The sequence below is a fragment of the Marmota marmota genome, unplaced genomic scaffold (assembly GCF_001458135.2).
Source record: "Marmota marmota marmota unplaced genomic scaffold, marMar, whole genome shotgun sequence".
Taxonomy (NCBI): Eukaryota; Metazoa; Chordata; class Mammalia; order Rodentia; family Sciuridae; genus Marmota; species Marmota marmota.
Window position 1 is genome coordinate 27,934,238 of NW_026000082.1, and position 27,782 is coordinate 27,962,019.

At 42.1% G+C, this 27,782-nt stretch overlaps 1 non-coding gene across 1 annotated transcript; it reads right to left on the reverse strand.

Annotated features, from left to right (window-relative positions):
• Window positions 1–12,046: 12,046 nt before the first annotated feature.
• Window positions 12,047–12,157, reverse strand: LOC125610446. Its single transcript, XR_007340465.1, has one exon. It is a non-coding gene; the product is annotated as a U6 spliceosomal RNA (small nuclear RNA).
• Between the last annotated feature and the right edge of the window lie 15,625 nt (window positions 12,158–27,782).

A 27,782-nucleotide genomic window follows, 5' to 3' on the forward strand; every position in this document is an offset into this window, starting at 1 on the left:
CAGTCAGCTTTGAACCTGGATCCCCTTTCTTTCTTTTCTTTTCTCCCCGCCCCGCCCTACGCCATCCTGGGGATTTAACCTCAGCCCCCTCTACCACTGAGCAACACCCCAAGTCCTTTTTATTTTTTTAATTTGAAACAAGGTCTCATTAAATTGCGCAAGCTGACCTCGCAATTGGGCTCCTTCTGCCTCAGCCTGCCGAGGAGCTGGGATTACAGGAGTCTAAGGAGGAGGGATCCCCCACCTCTCCTGGCCAGGTCCCCTTTCTCTTGCTCCACCCCTTCCACCCTTCTTCCTGCCCAGGGCTGTTCCAGGGCTCCTCCCCCTTGGACTCCCTCTGCCAGAAAGAGCCCAGGTTACCACGGCTTGAGCTTTCACCAGCCTCTCAGGCCTAAGGGGCCTTTACAGAGGCTGGTTCCCAGGATTAAGCAGAGCGTGGGGTTGGGTGGGTAGAAAGACAGGAGGGAAAGGACCCCACCCCCGCCCCCTGCAGGCCTCACCTAATCGCCACACTCTGCGTTATTACCCGCCTAACGCAGCGTGCTTTTAAATAAAATATGCAAAGATTTCCCTCTCAAATTATCTCCCCAGGCAAGCAAGTTCAACTCCAGCTTGTTAATGGAAAAAATGCAAATAGGGCCTCCCGCCCCTCTCCCCCAGCCCCTAGGCTCTGGACAGCTAATGCGCTTTGCTTGCCTTCTTTCTGGGAATTTCTGTTTCCAGAAAACATTATTATTTTTTTTTTCGGGGGTGGGGTGCACCGAGGAGGCCTTTCCCAGGTGTCATCCAAAAGGAAAGTCTTGGAAAAGAGGTAACAGTTCATGAAGGAAGGAGTTTGGGGAAATCGCACTTTTGCAGAGCCTGCCTTCTTCTGAGCCTCATTTTCCTGGTCTGAAATCTCAATTAGACTCCCAGGGCTACTGAGGATGCAGGGAAAGGCAGGGCGGGCCCACTCGTGGTAGGTGTGCGTTTTCATTTTAAACAGCTACACTTGGAGGATAGAGAAATGGAGAAAACAGACTCCTGCCTGCATCAAACTCACAGTCTAGTAGGAAAAAATAAATAAAAATAAATAAATAAATAAAAAACCTAAACAACAACAACAAAAAAAAACCCAGATCATTTCAAATTTAAAAAGCATTTACAGCTACTTTAACCAAGTAATCAAAGTCAATCTCTTCATAATCAGACAAATGGCCATCTGTCTGTCTCCTAGTGTGCAGCCTTGAAGACACACTATCTTTTAGGTACCATTCCTGCCAAAGATGCAGAACTTGAGAAATGCAGAACCAGGAGGAAACCCTTAGGCAAATCCAAATTCATGGTTAGGCTGTAAAATAGTTCGTGGATGTTCTTAAGAAATATCAATGCCACGAAGAAAGAACCAACAATTCCAAAATAAAGGGGACCACAGACGCAAGACCATTAAATGCAAATATAATTCTGCACTAGACCCTAGATTGAAAAAAGCTCTGTAAGGGACATTTGGCAAAATTCAAACATGAATTGATATGATATCTTATTGTATCTATCTTAAATTTTCTGAATATGATCATTATATTGTAGTTATGTAGAAGAGTCTCCTTGTTTTGGGAAAATATATGTGGAAATGCTTAGGGGTAAAAGATTACAATGCTTGCAACTTCATCTCAGATGGTATCAAAAAATAAATGTGGCAAAATGTCAACAATTGGTGAATTAGGTAAGAGCTTTAGGCTGTTCATGAAATTATTCTTGCAACTGTTCTGTAGACTTGCAATTTTTCAAAATAAAAAGTTGAAAAATGAAAAATCAATTATAGTTGATTTTTCAAAGCATGATAATGACATTATAACTATGATTTTTGAAGCTTTATCTTTTAGAGATACTTTCTGAATAAAACATTAATAGATGAAATAAAAAAGATCAGTATTATTTGCTTAAAAATAATACAGGAGGAAGGAAGTAGCTGGGGAGTTAGGTGGAACCAGATTGGTTGTGGGCTGATAATTGTTGAAGTTGGGTGATGAAGATATTCTTTTTCTTCTGTTTGAATTTTTCCATAACAAAAAATTTTGTTGCTTTTTTTTTTAAAAGGAAAGTAATTATAAGCAATTATAAAAAACATAGTGCATATCAGGAGAAAAGTATGTGTCTAGCAGGGGACACAATCCAGTAAATGGGTTGGGATTGGTTTTCTAGAAAAACAAAAATGTTGGTCTGGACATGGTGGTAAATACCTATATTCCTGAAGATCTGGGAGGCTGAGGCAGGAGGATCATTATTCTGAAGCCAGCTTGGACAACTTAGTGAGACCCTGTCTCAAAATAAAAAATAAGCTTATAAAAAAGACTGGGGATATAGCTCAGTGATTTAAAAACAAACAAACAACAAAACCAGTGTCTTCTGTGTGTTGAGCCCTGGTGCCATCTGCTGCCAAGCTACCTGGATTCAAATCCTGCCTCTACCTCTGACTAGCTGATGACCTTGAACACCTCTCTCTACCTCAACTGCCTCACGTCTAAAACAGGAAGAAGAATAATATCACTTACCCCACAGGGAAGTCGTGAGGATTACATGCATTGCTAAGTGTCTTTGCAGTGACTTGGAACAGGGCCTGGCCCAATGACATAATAAGTTTACTCTGTACCAGGTACTGTTCTCAAGGGATGCAGAGGAATTGGAAGAGAAGAAGAGAGTGCTCCTGCTTCTCTTTCTCCTTCTCCGTCTTCCATTTCTTCTTCCTCCTCCTGCTTTTTCCCCCCTGGCACTGGGGATCAAACCCAGGGGCTCTCTACCACTGAGGTACATCCTTACCCCTTTTTATTTTTATTTTGTGACAGAATCTGGCTAGGTTGCCAGGCTGGCCTGGAACTTGTGATCCTCCTGCCTCAGCCTCCAGAGCTGCTGGGATTACAGGACTGTGTGGTCATGCTGGCCTCTTCCTCCTTCTTCTGTTAGTAATATCCCTTATTATTTTTTTAATCAACACATAATAATTGTATATATTTCTGAGGTAGAAGACAGGTTCTTTTTCCTCAAAGATCTGAGCCTTACGAGGCAGATGGAACACAAATCCAAAGGCACAATATCAAAGCACTGTATTATTGTATTATTTACAACATTAAATACACTGAAAATAACTAAGCATCCATCAATAGGGGAAAGGCTAAGGAAATAATTACATTCAGTAACATTTAGTAATGTCAGGGAAATTCCCATTTTTATCATATTAAGTGAAAAAGTCAGAATCAAAATTGCAAATGTCATATGACTTTGATCATTTTTTAGAAAGGATAGAATTCAAGGAAATAAATTGAAAGGTTGACAATGATTACCTCTAGATGGTGCTATTTGGGTGTGATTAAAATTCAAAAATTTTTAAAATTTAATAATATACATGAATGACTTTATGATAGGAAAATATCAACCTTATTTTGTAAAAAACAACAACAACAACAAGTAATGGCACTGTGCCCAGTGGTGCACGATGTAATCCCAGCAGCTCCAGAGGCTGAGAGAGGAGGATCAAGAGTACAAAGCCAGCCTCAGCAAAAGTGCGGTGCTAAGCAACTCATTGAGACCCTGTCTCTAAGTAAAGTACAAAATGGGTCTGGGGATGTGGTTCAATGGTTAAGTGCCCCTGAGTTCAATTCCCAGTACAAAACCAAAAACAAACAAACAAACAAAAAACCCAAAACAAGTAACTGTGAGCATCATTAGCCATGAGGAAAATGCAAATTAAACCACAATATCACTTCATATCCACAGGGACATTTTTAATCAAATGACAGATAATACCAAGTGTTGATAAGGAGGTGGAGAAATTGGGACCCTCATAACTGGCTGGTGGGAATGTAAAATGGTGCAGTTTGTAAAATACTCAGATAGTTCCTTTAAAGTTTAAAAATAGGGGGCTGGGGTTGCGGCTCAGTGGTAGAGCACTTGCCTAGTATGTGGAAGGCACTGGATTTCATCCTCAGCACCACATAAAAATAAATAAATAAAATAAAAGTATAAAAATACAATAACATTTTTTAAAAAATAAACATAGTGTTATCATACAACCCAGCAATTCCATTCCTAGGTATATTTATCCTCAAGAGAACTGAAGACATATATTCACAAAACACTTGATTACTCATAATTGCCCCAAGTGGAAACAACCCCAAAGTCCATCAACTGGCGAATGGAAAACAAAAAGTGATATATCTATACAATGGAATATTATCCTTTTTTCTCCTTAATTTTTTTGTTTTAATTAGTTATACATGACAGTAGAATGTACTTACATGCTTTGATATATCATACACAGATGGGATATAATTTCTCATTTTTCTGAGTATACATCTTGTAGAATCACCTTAGTCCTACAGTCACATACATTCTATTATCTTTCTTATCCCCACATCCCCTGCCTTCCCCTCCTTGGAATATTATCTTTTTAAAAATGAGGTACTGATGTATTTTGTTTATTTTAACTGTATGACATGACCACATCATATTTGTAATCATGCTTGCCAACCATAAGGTTGAAAAGTAGGGTTGTGAAATTACAGATGTCTAGAGGATTGAACCGAGAGGCGCTTAACCACTGGGGAACATCCCCAGCCCTTTTTGTATTTTATTTAGAGACAGGGTCTCACTGAGTTGCTTAGCCTTACTAAGTTGCTGAGGCTGACTTTGAATTCACAATCCTCCTGCCTCAGCCTCCCAAGCCACCTTCTGTGCTATGTGGCTCTTTCCACTGAACCTGTTGGAAAGTCAGAAGTACAATGGCATCAGAAGGTTAGGAGGGCCTGAGCCAGCTGCATGGTGGTGACGAAGGAGGGCTTAGACAGAGTCTAATGCCCTCTATCGGATGAAGTATTGGCTGGATGTAGGCTTAAGGAGAGGGAGCTGTTGAGGACAACTGCCTCAGGATTGCCAAAACAAAAACAGAAAAAGCACATGTTGGCAAGAACATGGAGAAACTGGAAGCCTTGTTAGTTGCCATGGAAGATATAAAAAAAGTGTGGCAGCTCTGGAGAATGGTATGACAATTCCTCAAGAAAATTGAACAGCATTTCTATATGATCCAACAATTTTACCTCTGGGTATACATCCCCCAAAGACTTGAAAGGAAAGACTCAAATACATTCATCAGAACATTATTTACAACAGCCAAAAGGCAGAAACAACCCAAATGCCCATCAACAGATGAATGGATAAATAAAATGTGGTATATCCATACAATGAAATATTATTCAGCTCTGAAAAGGAAGACAATCCTGACTCTTGCTACCACAGCAACAAACTTTGAAGATATAATGCTGAACAAAATAAGCCAGTCATAAAAGGACTAATACTGTATGATTATTTCAATTAGATGAGATGAAAAGTGTAGCCCAATTTTTAGACAGAAAATACAATGGTGGTTGCCAGGGGCTAAAGATGAAGAGGAAATGATTATTTAATAGGTAGAGTTTCGGTTGGCCTGAAGAAAAAGTGGTGATGTTGGCACAACAATGTAAATGTGCTCAATGACACAGAACTGTACACTTTAAAAACGGTTAAGATGATAAATGTTAAGTTGTGTATGTTTTGTCACATACACCCCCACACACTCATGCACACATACACACGCCCACATAAAAATATAAACAAAAAATGTGATCTCTAATCTAGTGAGGGTAGGTCACTGACTGCTGCCTGAACCATTCAGAAGCATCATGTGCACAGTAAATGATACAAAAATCAGTGATTATTGTGTCAGCCATCGGAATTTGGGAGCTATTCAAACTCTGTAGATATGGTGCTGTGGAAGTCGTAACTGAAAAATAAATTACTTGGGATTGATGACCAACAAAATTAGCTTATTTTCACTACCAAAAAGAAAAGAAAAGAAAAAAAGGAGTAACAAGTATAGATAACTTAAATTAGGGGTTTGCAAATGATTTTGGAGGAAATCACACCTTTGATTTGGGTAATCTTTACCTTTTGGAAAAAAGAAGAACCTGAACTTGAGTTAGTGGGCTTGTCAGCTTCCGGTGACTGGAAAGAAATGCAAAGATAATGTTATATTATCATCATGGGCTAAGCAAATAGCACCCTTGAGCTGTACAGTCTGCAACCTGCACAACCATATTGAGCACCTTTAGTGGCAGTCAGTAGATGAAAGGAACATGAAAACATCTCCCAGGATCCTCGGAAATACATACAAGAGGGAATGGATGCCTGTGATTTTCCAGGGGGTGGGGGTTGAGATTACTGCTATTTGAATATGGCCTTGAGGGCACACGAAGTTTACACAGACTGTTAGAATGGTGTTTATATGTCACTCACTAGATGTAGCTACTCTTCCAGACAGGTGGCCGGAATTGAATCCTGGGATGCTGATTTAGAGGAGCCCTTCACCTCCCTGGTCCAGTAGGTCAGCTTAGCCCTGGTACCTCTTCTCAGTTTGGAGGAGGCTGGTGGTCGGGGAAGGAGGATCCAGCACAGGAGTCGATGGGCTTAGTGTCTGGGGTTTTATGTGAACCCATTGTGTTATGGGGAGGGAAGGACTCTAAGAATTAGTCTCCCCAGGGCCTCTTCTGAGGGGCTGAGCTGGGACTCCAGAGGCTTAGGGTTCTGGCTAAATACCTGCTCATGTAGGGGGCACTCACTCAGCTTCCCAGTCTTTTGTTGGTCTGCCCCCCACACACACACACACCTAAACTGGGTGGCCAGAGCCAGCAGGGTGCCTGGACGTCCCTCAGGCAAGCGCATAGGCAGCAGCAAGCCCTTTCCTTCCCCTCTCTGTCCATCATGACCCTCTCCTGGGGGTCCTTTGTAGAAGTAGAGGGAGAGACAGAAGAGAGGAAGCCTCTGGCTCTTTATTAAAGGTGTGTTTGTGTGTGTGTAAGGACAGGAAAGTGCGTTGAAAAATGAATGTGTCCCTTTTCCAATTTCCCCACAGCTCTCCCCTCCCAGCCCTGCTCATCTGTGCAGGTGGACCCCGGGCTTGTCATTAAGTCTCCGTCTCTGACACTTCCGCAGCCTCCACGCCTGGGGCGCTCGGCCTCCGCCTGCCCCTCCCCCTCGCCAGCACCCCCACCCGCTCCCTCCGGCCCCAGCGCCGCTCCGGGAATCGGCCCTTCACAAAATAGCCCCAGCCTGAAACCCCTCGGGTTACCCTCCTAGATTACAGGAGGAGGAGGCAGGGAAGGACGGAGGCAGAATGCAGAGAGCTAGCGGAGTCCAGGAGGATCAAGCCTAGGGAGGAGGGACTCGGCCTCTGGCCAGACGTTCCTACTCTTACCTCTTCTCCCCGCCCCGCACTCCCACCTACCCTTCTGCTCCACTTCCCTAGTTCTGCGGTTTTCTTTCTTTCTTTCTTTTTGAATCATTCATTCACAGATCAAGCTCCAGACAAATAGAACTACAAAACAACTTACATATAAGCAAATTTCCCCAAGTTCCACTTTTGGAAACTTACTTTCACCCAGTACTTCCACTTTTCCATCCCCTCTCTGCCCAGAGTTGGTCACCACCACCTGCAGCCCGCCCCCCTCCGCCTCTCTTCCCCGCTTGCTCTACCCAGTCCCAAGGCGCAGACCCTGCCTTCCCTGTAGAACTCAGATCTCCCCAGCGTGGGGCCTCCTGCAGCTCACAGGACTAGTACCTGCTCCAGGCTGGCCCACCGAGGGGCTACGGGAGGGACTCCCATGGCCTTCCCGTCCACAAGGGACGGCTGGTAATGCGCTCTCCTCTTTCCCAAACTCTGCCTCACCAAACGCCCATCTATTCTGCTCTTCCTCTTCCCTCTACCCGGACCATGCTACTGACTCCACCTACCCGTAGATGTGAACGCCCGCCCTCGCTGCACCTGCCACCGGAGTGCAAGGGTCTTCCCGCCTTCCTCATGCTTCTTTCCCTCTGCATTCCGATTGTTCCCTTCAGGAAAGGCCAACCACTCCTTTGGGCTTATCTCTTGCCTTCTCTGGTCTTTATGGGACATCTTTTCTTTCCTGCATTCTCTGATTCTTCTGCCTGTGCTCTCTGCCCCTAAACACCCTTGCCCTTACCCTGAGAACCTTCTACAGGTCTACCAGCAAAACTACAGAAGGGGGACCACCTATCTCCACCTCTCTGTTACCTCACTCTTCACTAAGCCTCCTGTCCCTGCTACTCTAGGAGACGTCCCTAACCAGGGTAACCAACAACCTCTATATCTTCAAATATAATGGCGTTCACTCAGTTCTCATTTTGCTTGTCCACAATGCAGTATTTGATATGGTATAGTTGTTCCCTTACTTGAAACATTTTTCTCTCTTCTAAGACATTATTGTCTCCATGTTCTTACATGTCTGTGATAATTTTTTCCTACCAATTGTGCTTGAGAGATTGGATGAGCTGACATTTTGTTACAAACACATAGAAATGCAGGTTAGAAGGGTTTTTGTTTTGTTTTGTTTTTTGTTTTTTTTCCCCCATTAAAAAAAATGTATAGCTGAGCTTGAAAGCGATAAAGGTAAAAAAATTAAGATTTCCAGATGTCAAAATAATACTGTGCATTCCTTCAGAGTAGAATCTGAAGACACATAGCCATTGAAAGTATTGAGATCTAAGCCTAGGGACTGGGCTTCAGTTAAAAGCCAGGGCAGGAGTTAAGGCTCCAGTGTAGAACTAGGATCTCTGCAAAAAATTGTGAGTCAGATAAGGGCTGTCCTCTCTGTCAATTTAGATTGGGGAAACTCTGTCATCTGCCCATTGCCTGTGGGATATGGACAGAAGTGGAAATGGGCTACTCAGCCCAAACCATGAGAGGTATTCATGTTACTCTGAGATATCAGAACCTCTGGTCTGAGAAATGTGTGAGTGGGTGACTACAATTCTGTATTACCTTCCTGATATAACCCCAATCTCAAAATAACCCCAGCTGAAGATAAAAATTGATCCAGAGTCAATGAACCACATCATTCAGAAGCAATTCACAATGCCTTCAGAACCCAGGGCATTCATAGAATCCTATAGAAGAAATTTCCCAGAAGATATGTTCAGAAACAAAAAGTACCAAACAAGTAAGGAAATTTAATACCATAAGAGATAGTCAGCAAAACCTAGATAATAGTATAATCAAGATAGTTAAATATAAAAAAAATTGATGTAGGAACACATGATCTATCTTCTTAACAAAGTTTAAGTGTACAATTCTTTATTGATGACCTCAGGTACACTGTTGCACAGTGGATCTCTAGAGCTTTTCATCTTGCTTGGCTGAAACTTTATGCTTGTTGATTAGTAACTCCCCATTTCTCCTTCACCCAGCTTGTGGCAACTACCATTCCACACTTTGATCCTATGGATTGACTTTTTTTTTTTTTTTTTGTATTGGGGATTGAACCCAGAGGTGTTTTATCACTGAGCTATATCCCCAGCCCTTTTTATTTTTTATTATTTATTTATTTTGGTACTGGGGATTGAACTCAGGGGCACTCAACCACTGAGCCACATCCCCAGCCCTATTTTGTATTTTATTTAGAGACAAGGTCTCACTGAGTTGCCTAGTGCCTTGCTTTTGTAGAGGCTGGCTTTGAACTCTCAATTCTCCTGTCTCAGCCTCTCAAGCTGCTAGGATTACAGGCATGTACCACCACACTCATTGGATTTGACCGTTTTACATATATTGAATGATAAAATCACACAGAACTGGGGATGTAGCTCAGTGGTAAAGCATTTGCCTAGCAGTCATGAGGTCCTGGATTTGATCCCTAGCATTAAAAAAAAAAAAAAAAAAGGATTTATGTAGTATTTGTCTTTCTATGACTGGCCTATTTATTTGTTGATGAACGTTTAAGTTGTTTCCACATCTTGGCTATTTAAATAGTGCTGCAATGAACTAGATCTTTAGATTGCTTTGGATTTTAACAATATTAATTTTTCCTGTCCGTGAACATGCGATGTCTTTCCATGTGTTGGTGCCTTGTTTAATTTCTTTCATCCATACTGTGTAGTTTTCAGTGTACAAGTCTTTCACCTTCTAGGTTAAGTTTGTTCCCAGGTATTTCATTCTTTCTTCATGCAATTATAAAAGGGATTGTTTTCCTATCTTTCTTTTCAGATAGTTGTTAGTGTACAGGAATGCAACTGGTTTTTGTATGTCCATTCTGTGTCCTGCAATTTTACTGAATTTACTTGTTAGTTCTAACATTTTCTAATGGTGTCTTTAATATATAAGAACACATCATCATCAAACAAAGATGATTTTACTTCTTCCTTTTTAGTTTGCATGTCCTTTATATCTTTTTCTACCTAATTTCTCAGGCTAGGACTTCCTGGATGATGTGACTAAATGTGTGAGAATTGACATCTTTGCCTTATTCCTGATTTTAGTTAAAAATCTTTCAATTTTTCTTTATTGAGTGTGGTTTTAGCTGAGGGCTCTTCATATATGGGCTTATTATGTTCAGACAATTTTCTTCCATTCCTAGTTTTTAAAAATATATTGTTGTAGATGTACACAATATCTTTATTTTTATTTATTTTTACGTAATGCGAGGATTGAACCCAGTGCCTCACACATGCTAGACAAGCCCTCTACTACAAAACCTCAACCCCTTTTTTTGAGAGGTTTTGGAGTTTTTTTTAACCATGAAAAGGTGTTGCATTTTGTCAAAAACTTTTTTGACATCTATTCAGGCAATTTATGTGATTTCTGTTCTTTATTCTGGCAATGTGATATATCACATTAGTTGATTTTTGTATGTTGAACCAGCCTTGGATTCCAGGAGAAATCCCACTTGATCATGGTATATGATAATTTTTATTTATTTTTTAGTTAGTTAGTTTTAGGTGGACACAATATCTTTATTTTATTTTTATGGGGTGTTGAGGATCGAACCCAGCGCCCCGTGCACGCCAGGTGAGTGTGCTACTGCTTGAGCCACATCCCCAGCCCGGTATATGATGATTTTAAGGTGCTATTGGATTTGGTTTGCTAGTATTTTGTGGAAGATTCTTATATGTTTTAAAATATTCATGGCTGGGCCTGGGGTTGTAGCTCAGTGGTGAAGTGCTTGCCTCATATGTATGAGGCACTGGGTTTGATCCTCAGCGCCACATAAAAATAAATAAATAAAAGCAATGTGTCCATCTACAACTAAAAATATTTTTAAAAAATATTCAGGGCTGGAGTTGTAGATCAGTGGTAGAGCACTTGGCTACCATGTGTGAGGCACTGGGTTTGATTCTCAGCATTGCCTAGCTATAAATATATAAAATAAAGGTCTATTAACAACTAAAAATATACTGTAACAAAATAAAATAAAATATTCACAGATACAAGAAAATAATAAAATACATAAGACAAAGAAGACATAAATACACAAAATGGACAGATAAATTTGAGGTAACTTCTAAAAATAAAACTGGTGCTCATGGAAATTAATGCCACATATCTGAAGTCACACAACTTTGAGATTGAAGATCTCAAGCTTCTTTTTAAAAATTTTTTTTATTTATATATGACAGCGGAATGCATTACAATTCTTATTTCACATAGAGAACACAATTTTTCATATCTCTGGTTGTATACAAAGTATATTCACAATAATTCATGTCTTCATACCTGTACTTTGGATAATAATGTCCATCACATTCCACCATCATTTCTAACTCCATGCCCACTCTCTCCCCCCCCCCAACCCCTCTGCTCTATCTAGAGTTCGTCTATTCCTCCCATGCTTCCCCTCCCTATCCCACCATGAATCAGCCTCCTTATATCAGAGAAAACATTTGGCATTTGGTTTTTGGGGATTGGCTAGCTTCACTTAGCATTGTCTTCTCCAACTCCATCCATTTACCTGCAAATTCTATGATTTTATTCTCTTTTATTGCTGAGTAATATTCCATTGTGTGTATATGCCACTTTTTTTTAATCCATTCATCTACCAAAGGACATTTAGGTTGGTTCCACAGTTTAGCTATTGTGAATTGTGCTGCTATAAACATTGATGTGGGTGTGTCCCTGTAGTATGTTGTTTTTAAGTCCTTTGACTATAGACCGAGGAGAGGGACAGCTAGGTCAAATGGTGGTTCCATTCCCCAAAATATGGAACGCTTCATGAATTTGTGTGTCATCCTTGTGCGGCGGGGAGCCATGCTAATCTTCTCTGTATCATTCCAATTTTATTATATGTGCTGCTGAAGTGAGCACTGAAGATCTCAAGCTTTTAACCACTGTTACATTGCTTCACTTACTAGGTGCTTTTTCTTTTTCTTTTCTTTCTTTCTTCCTTTTATTCTTCTTCTTTTTTTTTTTCCTTTGAGGAAAAGTTAATTTGGGGCTTATGGTTTCAGAGGTCTCAGTCCATAGACAGCTAACTCCGTTGCTCTGTGCCTGAGGTAAGGTAGAACGTGATGGCAGGAGGGTGTGGCAGAGGAAAGCAGCTCAGGCCAGGACAAGGCAACAGGGAAGCAGAGCCCAGGTGCTGTTTTAATCATAGGTAGAGCTGTCTGTTTCCTTCAGAGGACCAGGAACTGCTCAAGGTCAGGGCCCGGATGGGATTTGTTTCTGTGTTATTAATGAATATCTACTGAGTTGAATCTGGTTGAAAGCTTTGAGGATGGAACTGATATTGGTGGGTGCCCACAAGAATTAAGGTGGGGCTGGGGTTGTGGCTCAGTGGTAGAGTGCTTGCCTGGCATTTGTAAGTCACTGGATTTGATTCTCAGCACTGCATATAAATAAATAAAAGAAGGTCCATCAACAACTTAAAAAAAGGTGTTTATTTTAAAAACCAAAGAATTAATGATGGAGTTAGTGAAGAGATTAGTGCATAGGGGAGTGTTTGGGATCAAAAGGCACCTTTGGAGGATTATGGAAAGAGGAGCTTGATAAAGTGGCCACCCAAAGGTCAATGAGTAGGAATTTTGAATTTCTGGTTATATAGCTGGTTCTTCTTGGATTGTCTTTCTGGCTTTTGAAGGTGGGTATCGGGCAAGGTAGAAATGCCAGGGGAGGATATGCTGATGATAAAGAGGTCATATTATGAGCTTCCATACTCCTCCTTGGACCTTTGAATAGAAGAAAAAAAAAGAAGAAGAAAGTTGGAGCTTGTCCCTTAGGGAGAAAAAAAAATTCTGGTTCAAAAGTCAAGAACACAGGGCTGGGACTGTAGCTCAATGGTAGAGCCCTTGTTTCACATGTGCAAGGACCTGGATTCAATCCCCAGACCTGCAAAAAAAAAAAAAAAAGAAAAAAAAGTCAAGTAAACAACGTCAGATTCTTAGTTTTGACAAAAGTACCAAAAACATAAAATGGGGAAATTGAGTAAGGGTTGTATTCCAAAATACAAAGATCATGAAAAACAGAAAAGCAAGAACTGGATGCAGTGGCAAGTGCCTGTAGTCAGGAGGCACTCAGGAGGCTGAGCCAGAGGATCCCTTGAGTTCAGGAGTTCAAGACCCACCTGGGCAACATAGGGAGACCCCATCTCAACAAACAACCAAACACAGAAAAGCATGTTATAGCTGAACTGATGGTTGGAATTCACCCCCAACCCCGCCAAACAAACAAACAAACAAATAAAAAAAAACAAAAAACCCCACAGCTTCTGAGCAGAGAAGGGAGAATTGCTGTCATCCTTGGATAAGCTACCTCAATGTTCAGAACTTTTAGTTTGGTCATCTGCCTTCTCAGTGTGTCTGCTGAGGATATGGAGATGATGAGATGAGAGAAAGGGGATCAGAATCCCAACAAATCAGTGGGGTTCAGGACCAGGCTATAGATCCAGAAAGGAAGCCAGTGGCAGGCCTGGGCAGAAGTGAGTGTTGGCTTCATCCCAATACACTGGATACTGAGGAAGGTTGATTGGAGACCCTGCCTTGGGATGTAAGGCAACCACTCTAGAAGACTGCTTGATGGAGTAGGGCTAGAAAGGCCCTGATACTTCCTCAGAGATGAGGCCCAAAGTGCTGGGGCCTGGATGGATTCTCATCAGCTTGTCTTGCCAGTCTACTGCATCCCAGGAAAGATGGACAGTTCAGAGGCTGAAGGAGCTGATCCCAGTAAGACTAGTCATCCAGAATCTGGTCCCAGATAATTTTGTCCCTCCCCACCATGGAGGTAGGCAGGCAGCAGTGTGCGGCCTGCAGGAACAGAGTGGCAGCTCTGGGATGGAGGTGGTGAATGAGGCTGGGCTCGGGCAGGTAGCAGTGGAGCGTTCCTGCAGGCCTGGGCCCTCCTCTGCATTAATTACCTGCTGACATGGTTTGTGCTGCTCTCCCTTTGTGTTATTTTAATTAAAAGAGATCTCCTCCGAGCAAACCAGCTGCTGTGTAGGTTGTCAAACTGTCAGCACACACAGGATGGGTGCCATGGGGACATTAAGTGTGGGAACTACCGATGGGTTCCCTATCTTCTTGGCACATTAGGATCTCTACCACAAGCCCACTCCAGTGGGTAAAAAATTGGGCACAAAAATCTCCAAATCAAGATTGTGGATTTGGGTTCAGACAATCAGGTCTGAACTTTGAGTCTGCCAGTAATTTACTGTGATACTTGGGTAAATCACTTAACCTCTCTGAATTTTCCTCATCTGCAAAATGGGGATAGCAATATCTTGTCACAAGAATTGTGATTGATAATGTACATAACCTGCTTTACTCTGGGCCAGTCAATATGGTTTGTGATTAAGTGAGTTTTCCTATTTATTTTAGGGCTCCCTAATCAGACAGACCCTTTTTTAAGTACATTATAGCCTGCAAAGAATCTTTAACTAAAATACAAATGGGAGAATTTCCTTAGTTCTCATTATTGACATTCTATTTTTCCATGCATTTCATTCTGTGTTTAGTGAACTCTTGATTTCTCTGTAACTTTGCCTCTTAGCTCCAACTCTTCAAACCATTAGGACTCTTATTTATTTCAGTTTCTTTCCTTCCCTAGCAGGTTCCTGGGTGGACTGAGCATTCTCTTTGAGCGCTCTGTGTGTGTGTGTGTGTGTGTGTGTGTGTTTCTGGTGCACAGTGCTTAAACTTGAACCCAGGGCCTCACAGAAGCTAAGCAAGTGCTCTCCCTCTGAGGTTTCCTAACCCTCTTTGAGTCTCTTAGAGTTTGCATGCAGCTTCCCTTACTGAGTACACAAAGAAATGGGTAAATGGATGGATGGGGAAGGGGGACTTTAAGGAGGAGGAAATGCTTGAGTTGAGCCCTGGAGGATCATTAGGAATTAGATAAAGGAAAGGAGTAAGGGTACAGAAAAGTGTCTTAGGCAAATATAAAACTACATTAAAATGCTCAGGGGAGTGAGATACCATGTTGGATCTGAGGAATTGAAAAGAGGGTAGCAGGATGTGGTGTGGTGCATGCCTGTGATCCCAGTGGCTCAGGAGGTCAAGGCAGGAGATCACAAGTTCAAAGCCAGCCTCGGCAACTTAATGAAGCTCTGTCTGAAAAAAAAAAAGTGCTGGGAATGTAGCTCAGCGGTAAAGTTTTTCTGGGCTCAATCCCACTATCCTCCACCCCCCAAAAGGCAAAAGGTAGGTGAGAGACATGAGAATAGAGAGGAAGGTGGGATCTGAACACAGAGAGCTGTGTAAGCCCCCTTCGAGAGTTTGTATGTTGTGCCTAGGCAACAAGGAACCAATGAAGGGTGTTTTTGTTTTTGTTTTCTGTTTTTCCAGATTGTTTTTGGTTCGTTCTGTTCTATTTTTGCAGTGCTGGTATTGGAACCCAGGTCCTCAAACTTGCTAGGCAAGCATTTCTAAGCCACATCCCAAGTCCTCAGATTTGTGTTTTAAAAAGTCCATTTACATAAGGTGTAGATAGAAAATTAGAAAAGAATGGGTACAGGGAATCCAAATGGGAGGGTGTTGTTTGAATTTAGGTTAAAGTTAAGATTCTTGGTTGCAAAGAGGAGAAGTAGCATTCTCTCTTTTTAGAGTTCCTTAGGGAGTGGAAGCTACATAATTAATATTGATCAGTCATGGGAAATCTAAGAAGAGGCCATTGAGAGGTGGCCAGAGAGATAAGAGGAAGACAAGAAAGTCAATATTTGTCAGACAGAAGAAATCTGGGGGAGAGATTTCCAAAAGGAATGGAATGGTCAATGCTGAGAGGTCCCAGGTATAAGGACTGAGAAATGGACATTGGTCTGGCTCAGCAGAAATGGGCTGGCATCCTTGGCAAGCACTTGTGTGGGGTGGGGTGGGGATGGGGTGGTGTGCAAGAGACAGATGGCAGTGATTTGGAAAATGAGGGGGTGGTGAGAGAAGAGAGTAAGTGGAGGAACTCTTTTAAGAAAATTGGCAAGGCATAGAAGGAGAGAGACAGAGTGGCAGATACGAGGAAATGCTGTACAGAAGAATCTAGTTTTTTTTTTAATGGAAGAGAGGTGACCTGATTTATATGTGTAGGGAAGGATCTAGTGGAAAGCAAGAGGCTGAAGATATGGGAGAAAGGAGGAAATAGTTGTTGAAGAATTTTCTGTACAGTGGGAGGGCTGGACGTAGAGCATTAGCAAACTATTAGGTCCGAACACTTGTCCTGAGATGGTAGGAAGAGAGGGGAAGGTGATGGAGACAAGGTGAGTAGGTCCCTATTGGTGGGGGGGAGGAGTTTGGGAAGTTACAATGGTCTTCTTTTGATGGTCTCTATAAAGAGAGAGGTGAGATTATTTGCTGATGGTAAATCTAGGAGGTGTGGAGATGTGGGCTTGACCTGGGGTTAGAAGCCCCTTTTATGGGAAATGGCAGGGAACTGACTTCGGGCTTGTGAAAGGCTTAGACCCTTATGAAAGAAGAGAAAATACAAGCTACTCCTTGGGGAAAGTGATTCCTTTCCCCAAACTCAGTTTTTTTCATCACCCAAGTGGGGGACCCATCTATGCACTGCTTGCCTGTCCAGGATACAGCAGTGAAATCAACTGGAGAAAAGAAAGGACCTAAAAAAACCTTAGCCCAAAAATTTGCTTAGGTTTTCTCCATTCCAAAATGGGTTTACCACTCTTCCAGTTATCTTTTGAATCCCCTCCTTTCCTTCACTGCTAGAGTTCTTGGGAGAATAGCTGCAGTCAATGGATGAACTTCCTCTCCTTTAATTCTTTTTGGAACTACGAATAAATACAGAGGCCAGTCCCAACCCCAGGGGTCTTTGTCATCACTTGTCTGAAACATTTGACACTGGACCCTCACCTCTCCCCTGAACAATCTCTGGCCTTGGCCTCTGTGATAACACTCGCTGCTTCTCCTCTTCCTCCCTTGTGATACCTCATTCCTGGTCCTGTGTACCTCTTCCTCCGTCCACCCCTTGAGCGCTGGCATGGACTCCCAGTCCTCTTCTCTTTTATCCACTCATCTCACCTATTCCCAAAACACTTTCTTCTAACCCACCAGTTCCTGTCTCCAGCTCAGAAGTTTCACTTGTTCCTATTGGATACACACCCTCCCATATCTTTCTCACAGTTTGATGTGTCCAACACTGGTTTTATCATCTTGCCCCAAACCTGCTTCCCATTTCTTCCTCTGACCCCATTCAGCATCACTACCAGGCCAGGTAGTGCCTAAACTAGAAAGTTTAGGAGTTATCCACTATGTCTTTCCTTCCTTGTCCCCACATTTTCTTAGGTATCAAGTCCTGTTTATTCTACATCAATACATTTTAAATTCAACAAATGCTTATTGAACCTCCATGAAATGCTAGACAGCATCCATAGAGCAATCTCATGAGCTAAGTATTATTATTCTCATTTAATAGATGAGAGAACCAAGACACACATGCATCTTAAAAATGTCCTCTTCTGCTGGGTGCAATGGCAAACACCTATAATCTCAGCAGCTAGGGAGTCTGAGGCAGGAGGATTGCAAGTTCAAAACCAGCCTCAGCAACTTAGCAAAGCACTAAGCAACTGAGTGAGACTCTATCTCTAAATAAAATACAAAAAATCGCTGGCGATGTGGCTCTGTGGTTAAGTGCCCCTGAATTCAAACCCTGGTACCAAAATAAATAAATAAACAAATGAGTACCCAATATTTACAAGGAAAATAAATGAGTACCTAATAGTGCCCCCCACAAAAAAGTCCTGTTTTCTTATAGCTGCCCATGATGGTACATGCGCATAATCCCATTAACTTGGGAGGCTGAGGCAGGAGAATCACAAGTTCAAGGCCAGCCTCAGCAACTTAGCAAGGCCCTAAGCAAATTATCAAGACCCTATTTCAAAAATAATAATTATTATTTTTATTATAATAAAAATAATAATTAAAAACAAAGGTAATTTGTTTTTACAAATTAAAAACAAAATAATAATTAAACAAAAAATAAATAATTAAAAATATTAACAAAACAAAACAAAACAAAAAATAATAATTAAAAAAACTGAAAAGGGCTCAGTGGTAAAATACAACTGGGTTTAATCCCTAGTACTGAAAAAAAATTGTCCTCTTCTGTCCTCTTCTCTGTATTCCCCAAAGCCACCATAATAGGTCTCCATAACCAAACCCTCAGTTCTTTGAGGTTAGGAATTGACTGCAGCTATTCTCCCAAGAATATTCTCCCATGCCTGTTGCCCCATGGGAACCTAGTGAAGAATCATTCATGGAAGGATAGAAGGAAGGAAGGAAGAAAGAAAGGAAGAAAAAAATAAGAGGGTAGAAGATGTGAAGCAGATTCATCATGCAGTGGTCAACAACTTGCCTGAATCCAAAGAGAAAGAGCAACCATACAAATACACACACACACACACACACACACACACACACACACACCAGGTTACGTGAAGAGGGTTTATTCCTTATAAAGATGTAGCAAAAGACAACAAAAACCTAGTGCTCATTGCAAGGAAGTTTCCAAGGGTTCTGAAAGGGTGCCCAGGGAAAAGTGGGATGTCATCTGTGAATGCTCCACTTACATTGCAGCTGGGGCACCCACAATCAGCCCTTGCTGGTTCTATATGCCAAGGCAAGGTGGGTTGGGCTCCAATATTGTTTCTAGAAGGACTGGAACAGAGTCCAGGCTGTTCCAGCCATCTCTGACCTATCTCAGGAAGTTGCATTCCCAGAACATTCTGCAGTTATTAATGAGGACTGCAAGAAAAAAGAGGAAGAGAATGGAGTAAATTCAGTCACCTGGAAAACTGTCCTAGTGGGAAGAAAGTGTCCTCATTACCTCGTCTCAGCCCTCTCCTCTGAGCCCCACTGTTTGACATAGATAGGTGTGTGAGAATAATAGGGAAACTAACGTTGACAAAATCCTCATTTAGACTTGTTGTGCTTAATGACAACACAGTCTCCCAGTTGAGCACTAATTGTGTGTCAGTGCCTGTGCCAAGGCCTATTGCATTCTGCTGTGTAATCATCACACCAGTGCTAGGAGGTCGGTGTCTTTCCCTTCTCAGGAGAAAACGGGGGCTCAGAGAAATTCAGAAACTTGTGCAGCTAATGAACAATAGAGCCAAGATTGGAACCCAGCCCTGCTGATTCAGACTTTGAATCTAACCCCTGGGTTCCCCCATCTAGAAAATGAAGACCGAAGACTGACTCTGGCAATTAGAGATGAGTGTTTCATGGAAATTGTTTGAAAATGGTGATGAATGAGAAAGAAGGGCTTTTATTGCAGTGGAGGAGACCTGTTGAAGTCCCCAGAGCCAAGAATAAAATTGTCTGTAATATAGTAGTGCCACATTTATTCAGAGCTTTGCCATTTGCGTTTTATTTTATTGTTTGTTTGTTTATTTATTTTGGTGCTGGGGCTTGAACCCAGGGCTCCATACATGCAAAGCAAATGCTCTATCACTAAGCTGTATCTCCGGTCCCATTGTTTAGTTTTCAATTGTGGTATTATAAAACTTACCATTTTCACCATTTTAAGTGTACAGCTCAGTGGCATAAGTACATTACATTGCTGTGCAACTGTCATTACCATCAATCTCCAGAATGCTTTTATGTTTTGCAAAATTGAAACTCTATACCTGCTAAACCCTAATGCCCCACTCCCCACTCCCTCCACCTGGCCGCTACCATTATATTTCCTGTCTCTATGCATTGACTATTCTAGGTACTTCATAGAAGTGCAGTCATGCAGTATTTGCCTTTTTGTGACAATTAAAAAATTTAAAATGTTTAAAAAAAAACTAGAAGTTCTAGTTTTTCCAGCCACCTCAGACCTATCTCAGGATGTTACATTCCCAGAACGCTAACCAAAAAACTAGAACCAGGCCCTATCTTGTTTTTCTGCTCACTCCTTACTTCGTCATAAGGCCTTCCAGGCACAAAACCCTGCTCATCTGCAATTGAGGTCCTCAAACAGCTCAGAGGGGGAGTCCGCCCATGCCCCCTCATCATGCAAGTCAACCTAAGCTAGACCTAGTCATAGGAGACGCAAACTGAGACAGGGACTTGAACTCCACGCAGATCTGCAGTTCCAAACAGGGGGAGCCCATGGCTGTAGGTGAGGTGAGGAGAGTGCTTGTTAGGCAGGGTCTTGAACTCTGACAGGCTGGGCTCTGACCCTAGGGACAGGGTCCTCAGAAGGGGAGGGGATGAGAGGTGGGATGATTTCTAGCATGGAACAGCAGGTGGCCCTGGTGAAGAGGGTTTTGTAGAAGAGGGTTTTATGCATTTGTCAGACGGGCTAGTAAGGTGCTCAGCTGTATTTCTATGAAGCAGACTATTCCAGATGGAACTTCAAAGGTGGCTGGGAGTGGGAGGAAGGAAGCATACACAAAGTGCTTTGCTGAGCGTGGTCCAGTCAGGTAGAGGTGCCTATGACGGTGGACTCAGGTATGAAATCGATGTTAGAAAGTGTGGTGCCATGTGCAGAGTGAACCCCAGGTCTGGGGAAGGGAAAGGGAGTCTCAAGCTATCTTGGCTATTTGGCAAGGACTTTAAATGTCCTTTTCTATCCTGGGCCCTGTGGAAAGAAGATATCCAGAGAATAGATCACATCACATCATGACCTTGCAAGGCTTGGCTCCTGGCACCCTTCAGTTTGACATGCTTAGTGTAGGCCATCAGGGAAACCCCTGGACGTTGCCTGGTGCCTCATTAATGGCCTTGCTGAGTTCATTAAGTTGATCTTTCTCCCCTCCTTAGTCTCCCAGCTCTGAGCTGTCACCTTAGTGACTCCCAGCCTGTGGCTGGCTTAACCCTTGATGGCTCCTGACCAAGGATCCCGCAGAAGTTTCTGTGGGTCCCATGACACAAATTCAGAAAGACTACCAGAGCTCTCTCAGGGGGCGTATTCATTTCCTAGGGCTGCTGTGGCATAGCACCATAAACTGGGTGGCTTAAAAAACAGAAGTTTGTTCTTTTTTTTTTAAAGAGAGAGTGTGTGTGTGAGAGAGAGAAATTTTTAATATTTATTTTTTGTTTTCGGCAGACACAACAGCTTCGTTTTTATGTGGTGCTGAGGATCGAACCCGGGCCGCACGCATGCCAGGCGAGCGCGCTACCGCTTGAGCCACATCCCCAGCCCCAGAAGTTTGTTCTTTAACATCTTTGGAGGCTAGAAGTCTGAAAGGCAGGGTTGGTGCCTTCTGATGGCTCTAAAGGAGAATGTATTTCATGCTTTTCCAGCAGCCGCTGGTGATTTTCTGGCAACCTTTGGTTCCTTTGCTTGTAAACACATCACACTAGTCCTTGCCTTCATTTTTACGAAGTCTTCTTCCTGTGTGTATGTGTCCATATCCAAATTTCCCCTTTTTATATGGTCACCAGCCATGTTGGATTAGGGCCCAACCTAAGGGCCTCATTTTAACTAGGTTAACTCTGTAAAGACCCTATCTCCAGTAAGGTCACATTATGAGGTGCTGAAGGCTAGGGATCCAATGTATCTTTTGGGGAAACACAATTTAACCTGTAATGGGGGAATCTTTTGCCCTCGTATACAACCCTCCTCTGAATACCACGTGTCTTTAGGAAACTTACTGGCCCTTTATGTCCAGAATAGCATGAATTAGCTCTCAGAAAGAACTCCCTAATGGATCAAAATGATTGTATGTCTCTGGCCAAGGGGAAGAGAAGGGAGAGAAGGAGGAAGAGAGGAAGGGGAGGAACTAATAGAGAGGGAATGAGAGAGAAAAACCACACCTGAACTCATTTTCAGGACTGTGCTTATAAGAAAAGAGACAGTGGCAAAATCTCTCTAAGGGCTTGCAGTGAATCTCTCAGTTGGATTGAAACCAAAGCTTTGGCCAGAGAATATTGATATATATATAAAAGAAACTTTCCTCTTGCAGACAAAATGTGGACTGAAAGAAGTCTCATATAAAAGAAGATATGCCACATAATTTCATCAATGTGAAAGTGAAGGCTAACCAAATCTGTGGTGATAGAAGTCAGAAGTGGTTACCCTTGGGAAGTTCTGATTGAGGGGAACATAGTTGAGCTACATTGATTTGGGTGGTATATACATATATGTAACAATTCATGGAGAGATGAATTTAGGGTGACCGTACTTTATAATATCTAAATTATATCATTAACTAAAATACATAAATGAAAGAACCCTTTCCTTACTTTTTTTTTTTTTTTTTTTTTTTTTTGGTACTGGGTATTGAACCCAGGGGCACTTAACCACTGAGTCACATCCCCAGCCCTTTTTTATATTTTATTAGAGACAGGGCCTCACTGAATTGCTCAGTGTCTCACTAAGTTGAGCCACTGAAATTACAGGCATGTGCCACTGCGCCTGGCCCTTCTTTACTTTTCTTTTCCCAACTAATTGCCCTGTCCAGTTGTTGGGTGGTTTCTATACTCCTGATGCTCTCAAATGTGAAATAATGTAGATACACATCTGACATGATGTCTAGCACATAATAGGTACTGCCAAAATTCAAAATCCTGTCACGAACCCATGCATATCACGTTGCGGGGATGCAGGAGTGGTATCTGGAGATGGCCTGGGCTCCCTCCACATCTCCTGTCCATAGAACATGGAGTCAGGCTCTGGGAGTAGAAGGGTGTTCAGGCTTTTGGTGGCATAATAGTAAAAAAATAATGTTTCCTATCCCCAGGAACAGAACACAACCCAGCAGAAACCCCAAATCATAATTAAAAGATGCCCTGTAATTCCCTTGGCAGCATAAATTTTGAAGATGAAAGTAAATGATTAAAATAATTAAACACTTCAAGCTGACAAGCTGGAGCAGAATCTTGCCAGCGGACGTTTGTCAGTAATTAGCTAATTAATCCTGGCGCAGATTATAAGCCATAACAAACCAGTCAGGCTGAACAGAGCCGGCTGCTCAGAATTAGACTTTTAAAAAAGAAGAGAAGGATGCTGGGGTGGGGGTGGGGATGCAGATAAGAGGGAAGGAGTTGAAATAAAAAAAAGACATAGCATTTGTGGGTCCCTGGCCCTACACTACCGGATAGTGTGGGTCGGGCCTATGCAGGGCTTCTGGAGAGTTCTGCCTGAGTCAGAGCTAGAGACCCAGCACCTGCTGGGACCTCAATCAGAATGCATGCTAAGGAGAGGGAGAGAGGGCTCTGAACCTCTGGCCCCTAAACCAGAAGGAACACTGGGAAGGAGCCCAGGTAGGAGAGGCTGTCTGCATCAGGTGGGTATAGAATTATTCCATTCATTATTCCATTCAGCAAGGGACCTCAAGGATGACAAGCCTCCCATATCTGTAAAAAAGAATGACAAATTCAAATGGAGAATCAGGGCCCAGCCTAGCAGTCTGAGATCAGGGCAAGCTCTAGACCAGCCCTGTCTCCTGGAAATGTAATTCAAGTCACAAATGTAATTAAATAGCATAAAAAGAGACAGATGAAATTAATTTTAATGATATTTTATTTAACTCAGCATATCTAAAATGCTATCATTTCATCATATAATTAATGTGAAAACATTTTTCTGTGAGCTTTTTACATTCTGTGTGGTTTTTTTTTTAATGAAATCTTTAAATTCTGTTATGTGTTTTACACTTATAGCCCATCTCAAGTCTGACTAGCTACATTTCAAGAGTTCAATAGCCACTCAGGACTAATAAGAAGTTGGGAAAGTGATCCCAAGTCCTGGGACAGTCTGCAGCAGGGGTAGAGGCCATCAGAGTGATATGACCTCCTCATAATCTGTCTTTCTCTCCTTGATAAGAGGGAAGGAGTTGAAATAAGAAAAACCTTCAACCTCGCTGCTCCTGCTGTTTCCAGCCAAACCAGACTTGCCTTTGAGGCTCTCTAAAAATAAAGCATCTGGGAAGAACAGAGGAGAATCCAGAGGGGCTGGATTTCTGCCCTGGTACCCACGTGGGGCAGAACTGTGCTGTCACTTCTGCACAGACTGTGCCCTGCAGGCTGTAAGTGTGATTGTATCTGTGCACCTCTGTGTTTCAGAGATGTTCCTGGGCATATGCACTGACCTTCAGAAAGTCCCCCTGCAGTTGCAGTCCGCAGGAAAAGCTCAGTTTCCTTCATAATCATCATGTCAGGCCAGGGGCAAGACATGGCACATTTCACTTTAGAGGAATGTCCTGTAAAGACCGTCAGATGGAATCTGTCTCTTAGAAAATAATCAGGATCTTTTGGAGGTGAAGATCAACCACTTCTAGCCAGAGACGGTACCTTTTACCCAATCCTGGCTTAAACTCTCAGAAACTACATCAGAGCTATGGTAAGAGTCAGGGAGTGAAGAGATACCCAGCCTCTGACCAGTGGCACAGACTTGTTGGTACAGTCACTGCCATTGGCCCCACTGCCCAAAAGAGAGGTCTGTGATGGGAGGGGAGATAGGAGGGAGAAGGTGGATTCTGGGGACCACTGCTACAGCTGAGATTGCAGGGCAGGAGAAACCACTTTGTTTTCTAAACTCCTCTCCAAAGAGCCCCTCAACTTTCTCCTTGGTTAGCCAAGCCTGTGTCTCCTCTAGGAAGAAGGAGGTAAGCTCTTTTTTGTACAAAAGAAGATCCACGTTTGATTACACATGGCATCGTAACCAGGAGCTCTGGGCCCACAATAGAATAAACAGCATTGCTGAGAGCCAAGGAAGATGCAAAGAGAATCTTGTAGGGTTTCAGGGCTCAGGGACATCCCTGTGAGCTGAGCTGATCAGGGAATGCCCCAAGAAAGAACTAAGCTTCAGCTGTACCTTGGAGCTGGGAAGAAATCAGAGAACAGAGAGAAGGAAGGAGGGCTCTTTGGCAGGAGAATTACATAGACTCATTTACATAGCTCTTTGGAGTTTACAAAGCATGCTCACATGTGTCATCTCATTTCATTCTCATTGGGCTGTAGGATCCCAGAGATACTATAGCATAGTAATGACAAGTGCAGTTTTAAAAATTTCTGGTTAAATGTGGCAGATGGAATAAAAGCATTTATATCTTCTCCCTTAATAAATTTCACAAAATAGAAATAGAGGAATATAAAGGAGCCGATGATGGACCCCATTTTTAGAAGATGGCAAGCAGACGAGAGTTGGCAGAGCTGAGGTAACTGCTTACCAAGTGCTAAAGAAAGGATGCCAGAGAGAAGTCAGCCATTTGGAGTCCCAAGGCCAGGGAAAACTCCCATTTTGAAGGCACCAGTTACTGTGGAAGATGGAAACGACATATGGACCAAGAATAAAGGAATGGGTTGAAAGAAGCAGGTCTTTTCCCTTTCACACACAGACAACTGACTACCCTGGAAGGCACTGGAGTTTTTATTCGGTTCAAAAAGTGAACCAGGGAGGCTTCTGCCTAAAAACACTTAGAAGTGTGGAAATCAGGGAGAGAAGTCATAAGGGAAAGTGGGTGTGAGGGAAACCGGAGGGCTCATGAGACAGTTTCTGGAATGCTCAGGTGGAGACTCATTTTTCACTGAGAACATTGAGACTTTTAGATACTGAGCAAGAGACCAGAGAAAACAGAAGAAAATTGTGAAAAAGGCAGAAGTTTCCAGAACAAAAAGGCTTACTGCAAATATAATAAAAAAATGAAAATGGGCCCACAACAAGTCTTGTTAGAATGAATGTCTTACGGAAAAGGACAGAGATAAAATATTAAAAGTGTCCTTGAAGAAAGAACAGGATATATGTGAAGGACAGTGTGAAATCAGGATTAGCAATGGGCTTCTCAACAGCCATACTGGAGCAATGCCTTCCAGATTGACACGTATTTTAATGCTATGCAAGTTAAAAATCAATTGTGAAGGTAGAGTAAAGAATTTTCTGAAATACAAACCTCAAGGGTTTTTGTTGTTTGTACTGGGGACTGAACTCAACCACAGCTCCAACCTTTTTGTTTTGTTTTGCTTTTTTGAGGTAGGGGCTCACTAAATTGCTGAGGATCTTGCTAATTTCCTGAGGCTGGCTTCAAACTTGCTGTCCTGCTTCAGCCTCCTGAGTAGCTGGGATTACAGGTTTGCACATGGCTTCAAAATTTTTCTTGAAAGTTACTAAAGTATGTGCTCCATTATACTTGATCTTGGCCAAAAGGCCAAGAAGTGGTAAGCATGTGCTCCATTAAAATGACAGACTGAATCAGAGAAAAAAAAAAAATGGGATCCAGGAAAAGGGGATTCAGCCAGACTAGCAAATGGTAAAGGAAATTCCCTGAACAACTTCTATGCAGATGGTCCAGAGGAAGATGGAAGTCTCCTTCAGAGAAGGAAAAAAAGCTGAAAGGAAGTTAATAGATTAGCTGATGTGTTTTGTCGTGTGGAAACAGGCATTTAGAAGATATTTGCCTTCTATTGAAGAGTTTGGGAAGAATTCATGATAAATGGAAGATTTTTTTTTCTTAAATGGGAGAAGGAAATAAAAACAAGACCACTAACAAAGAAAGGCAAAAATCACCACAGAAAAGATAATAAAATTTTAGCAATGAATTACATTTGCCAAATCAGTAAGGCAAACACTGAATATTAATTTAACAAAAAATTGTGATATTACAATACTGGAACAATGGGAGAAAAGAAATGTGAGGTTGGGGTGACATAAGCATACTAAGTTATCATCTTCTAACAAACATTATGAGCATATTACATCAATATTTAGAGGTAAATACCAGTAGACATAGCAAAAATGGTTTAAAAGTTTAATTTGTTTTTGTTTTGGTGCCAGGGATTGAACCCAGGGGAACTTAGCTACTGGGCCACATTCCCAGCCCCCCTTTTTTAAAAAAATATTGTTTTAGTTATAGATGGACACAATATATTTATTTATTTATTTTTATGTGTTGATGAGGATCGAACCCATTGCCTCCCATGTGTAAGGCAGGCACTCTACCACTGACCTACAGCCCCACCCCACCCCCAGGCTTTTTAAATTTTAAGACAGTGGCTCATTAAGTTGCTTAGTGCTTTGCTAACTTGGTGAGGCTGGCTTTTGAGATCCTCCTGCCTCAGCCTCCCTAGCTTCTAGAATTACACCAATGCACCACTATGCCCAGCTAAAACTTGACCTTTTAAAACAATGTACATGCACTGATTTGAAATTGAAATGTAGTCCATAATTCAGATTTCTAGAAAATCAAATGTAAGGTTAAAATGTAGTGATTAAATGCAAACTCCAAAAGGGCAGGGAGTTTGGTCTGTCTGCATACTGCAAAATCTCTGAAGCCTAGTATGGTAGTTGATACATAAATATAGTAAACACTCAATAAATTCCATTATTATTTTTTCATATTTATCTTCTGGGCACATTCCTCTGTGCTGGAACATCAGTGTAGCTTCCCATCATGCATATGCACACATGTACACACATAAACCATAAATGCAACAACCATCATCTCCAGTCTTGGCATCCAGTCTTCATATCTGGTGTTCTTCCCTTAGCACAGTTGTAGAGGCACAGAGCTGAAAAACCACCTAGATTTATGTGAATGAAAAATGGACGTGCTTGGCTGGAAAAGAAGTAG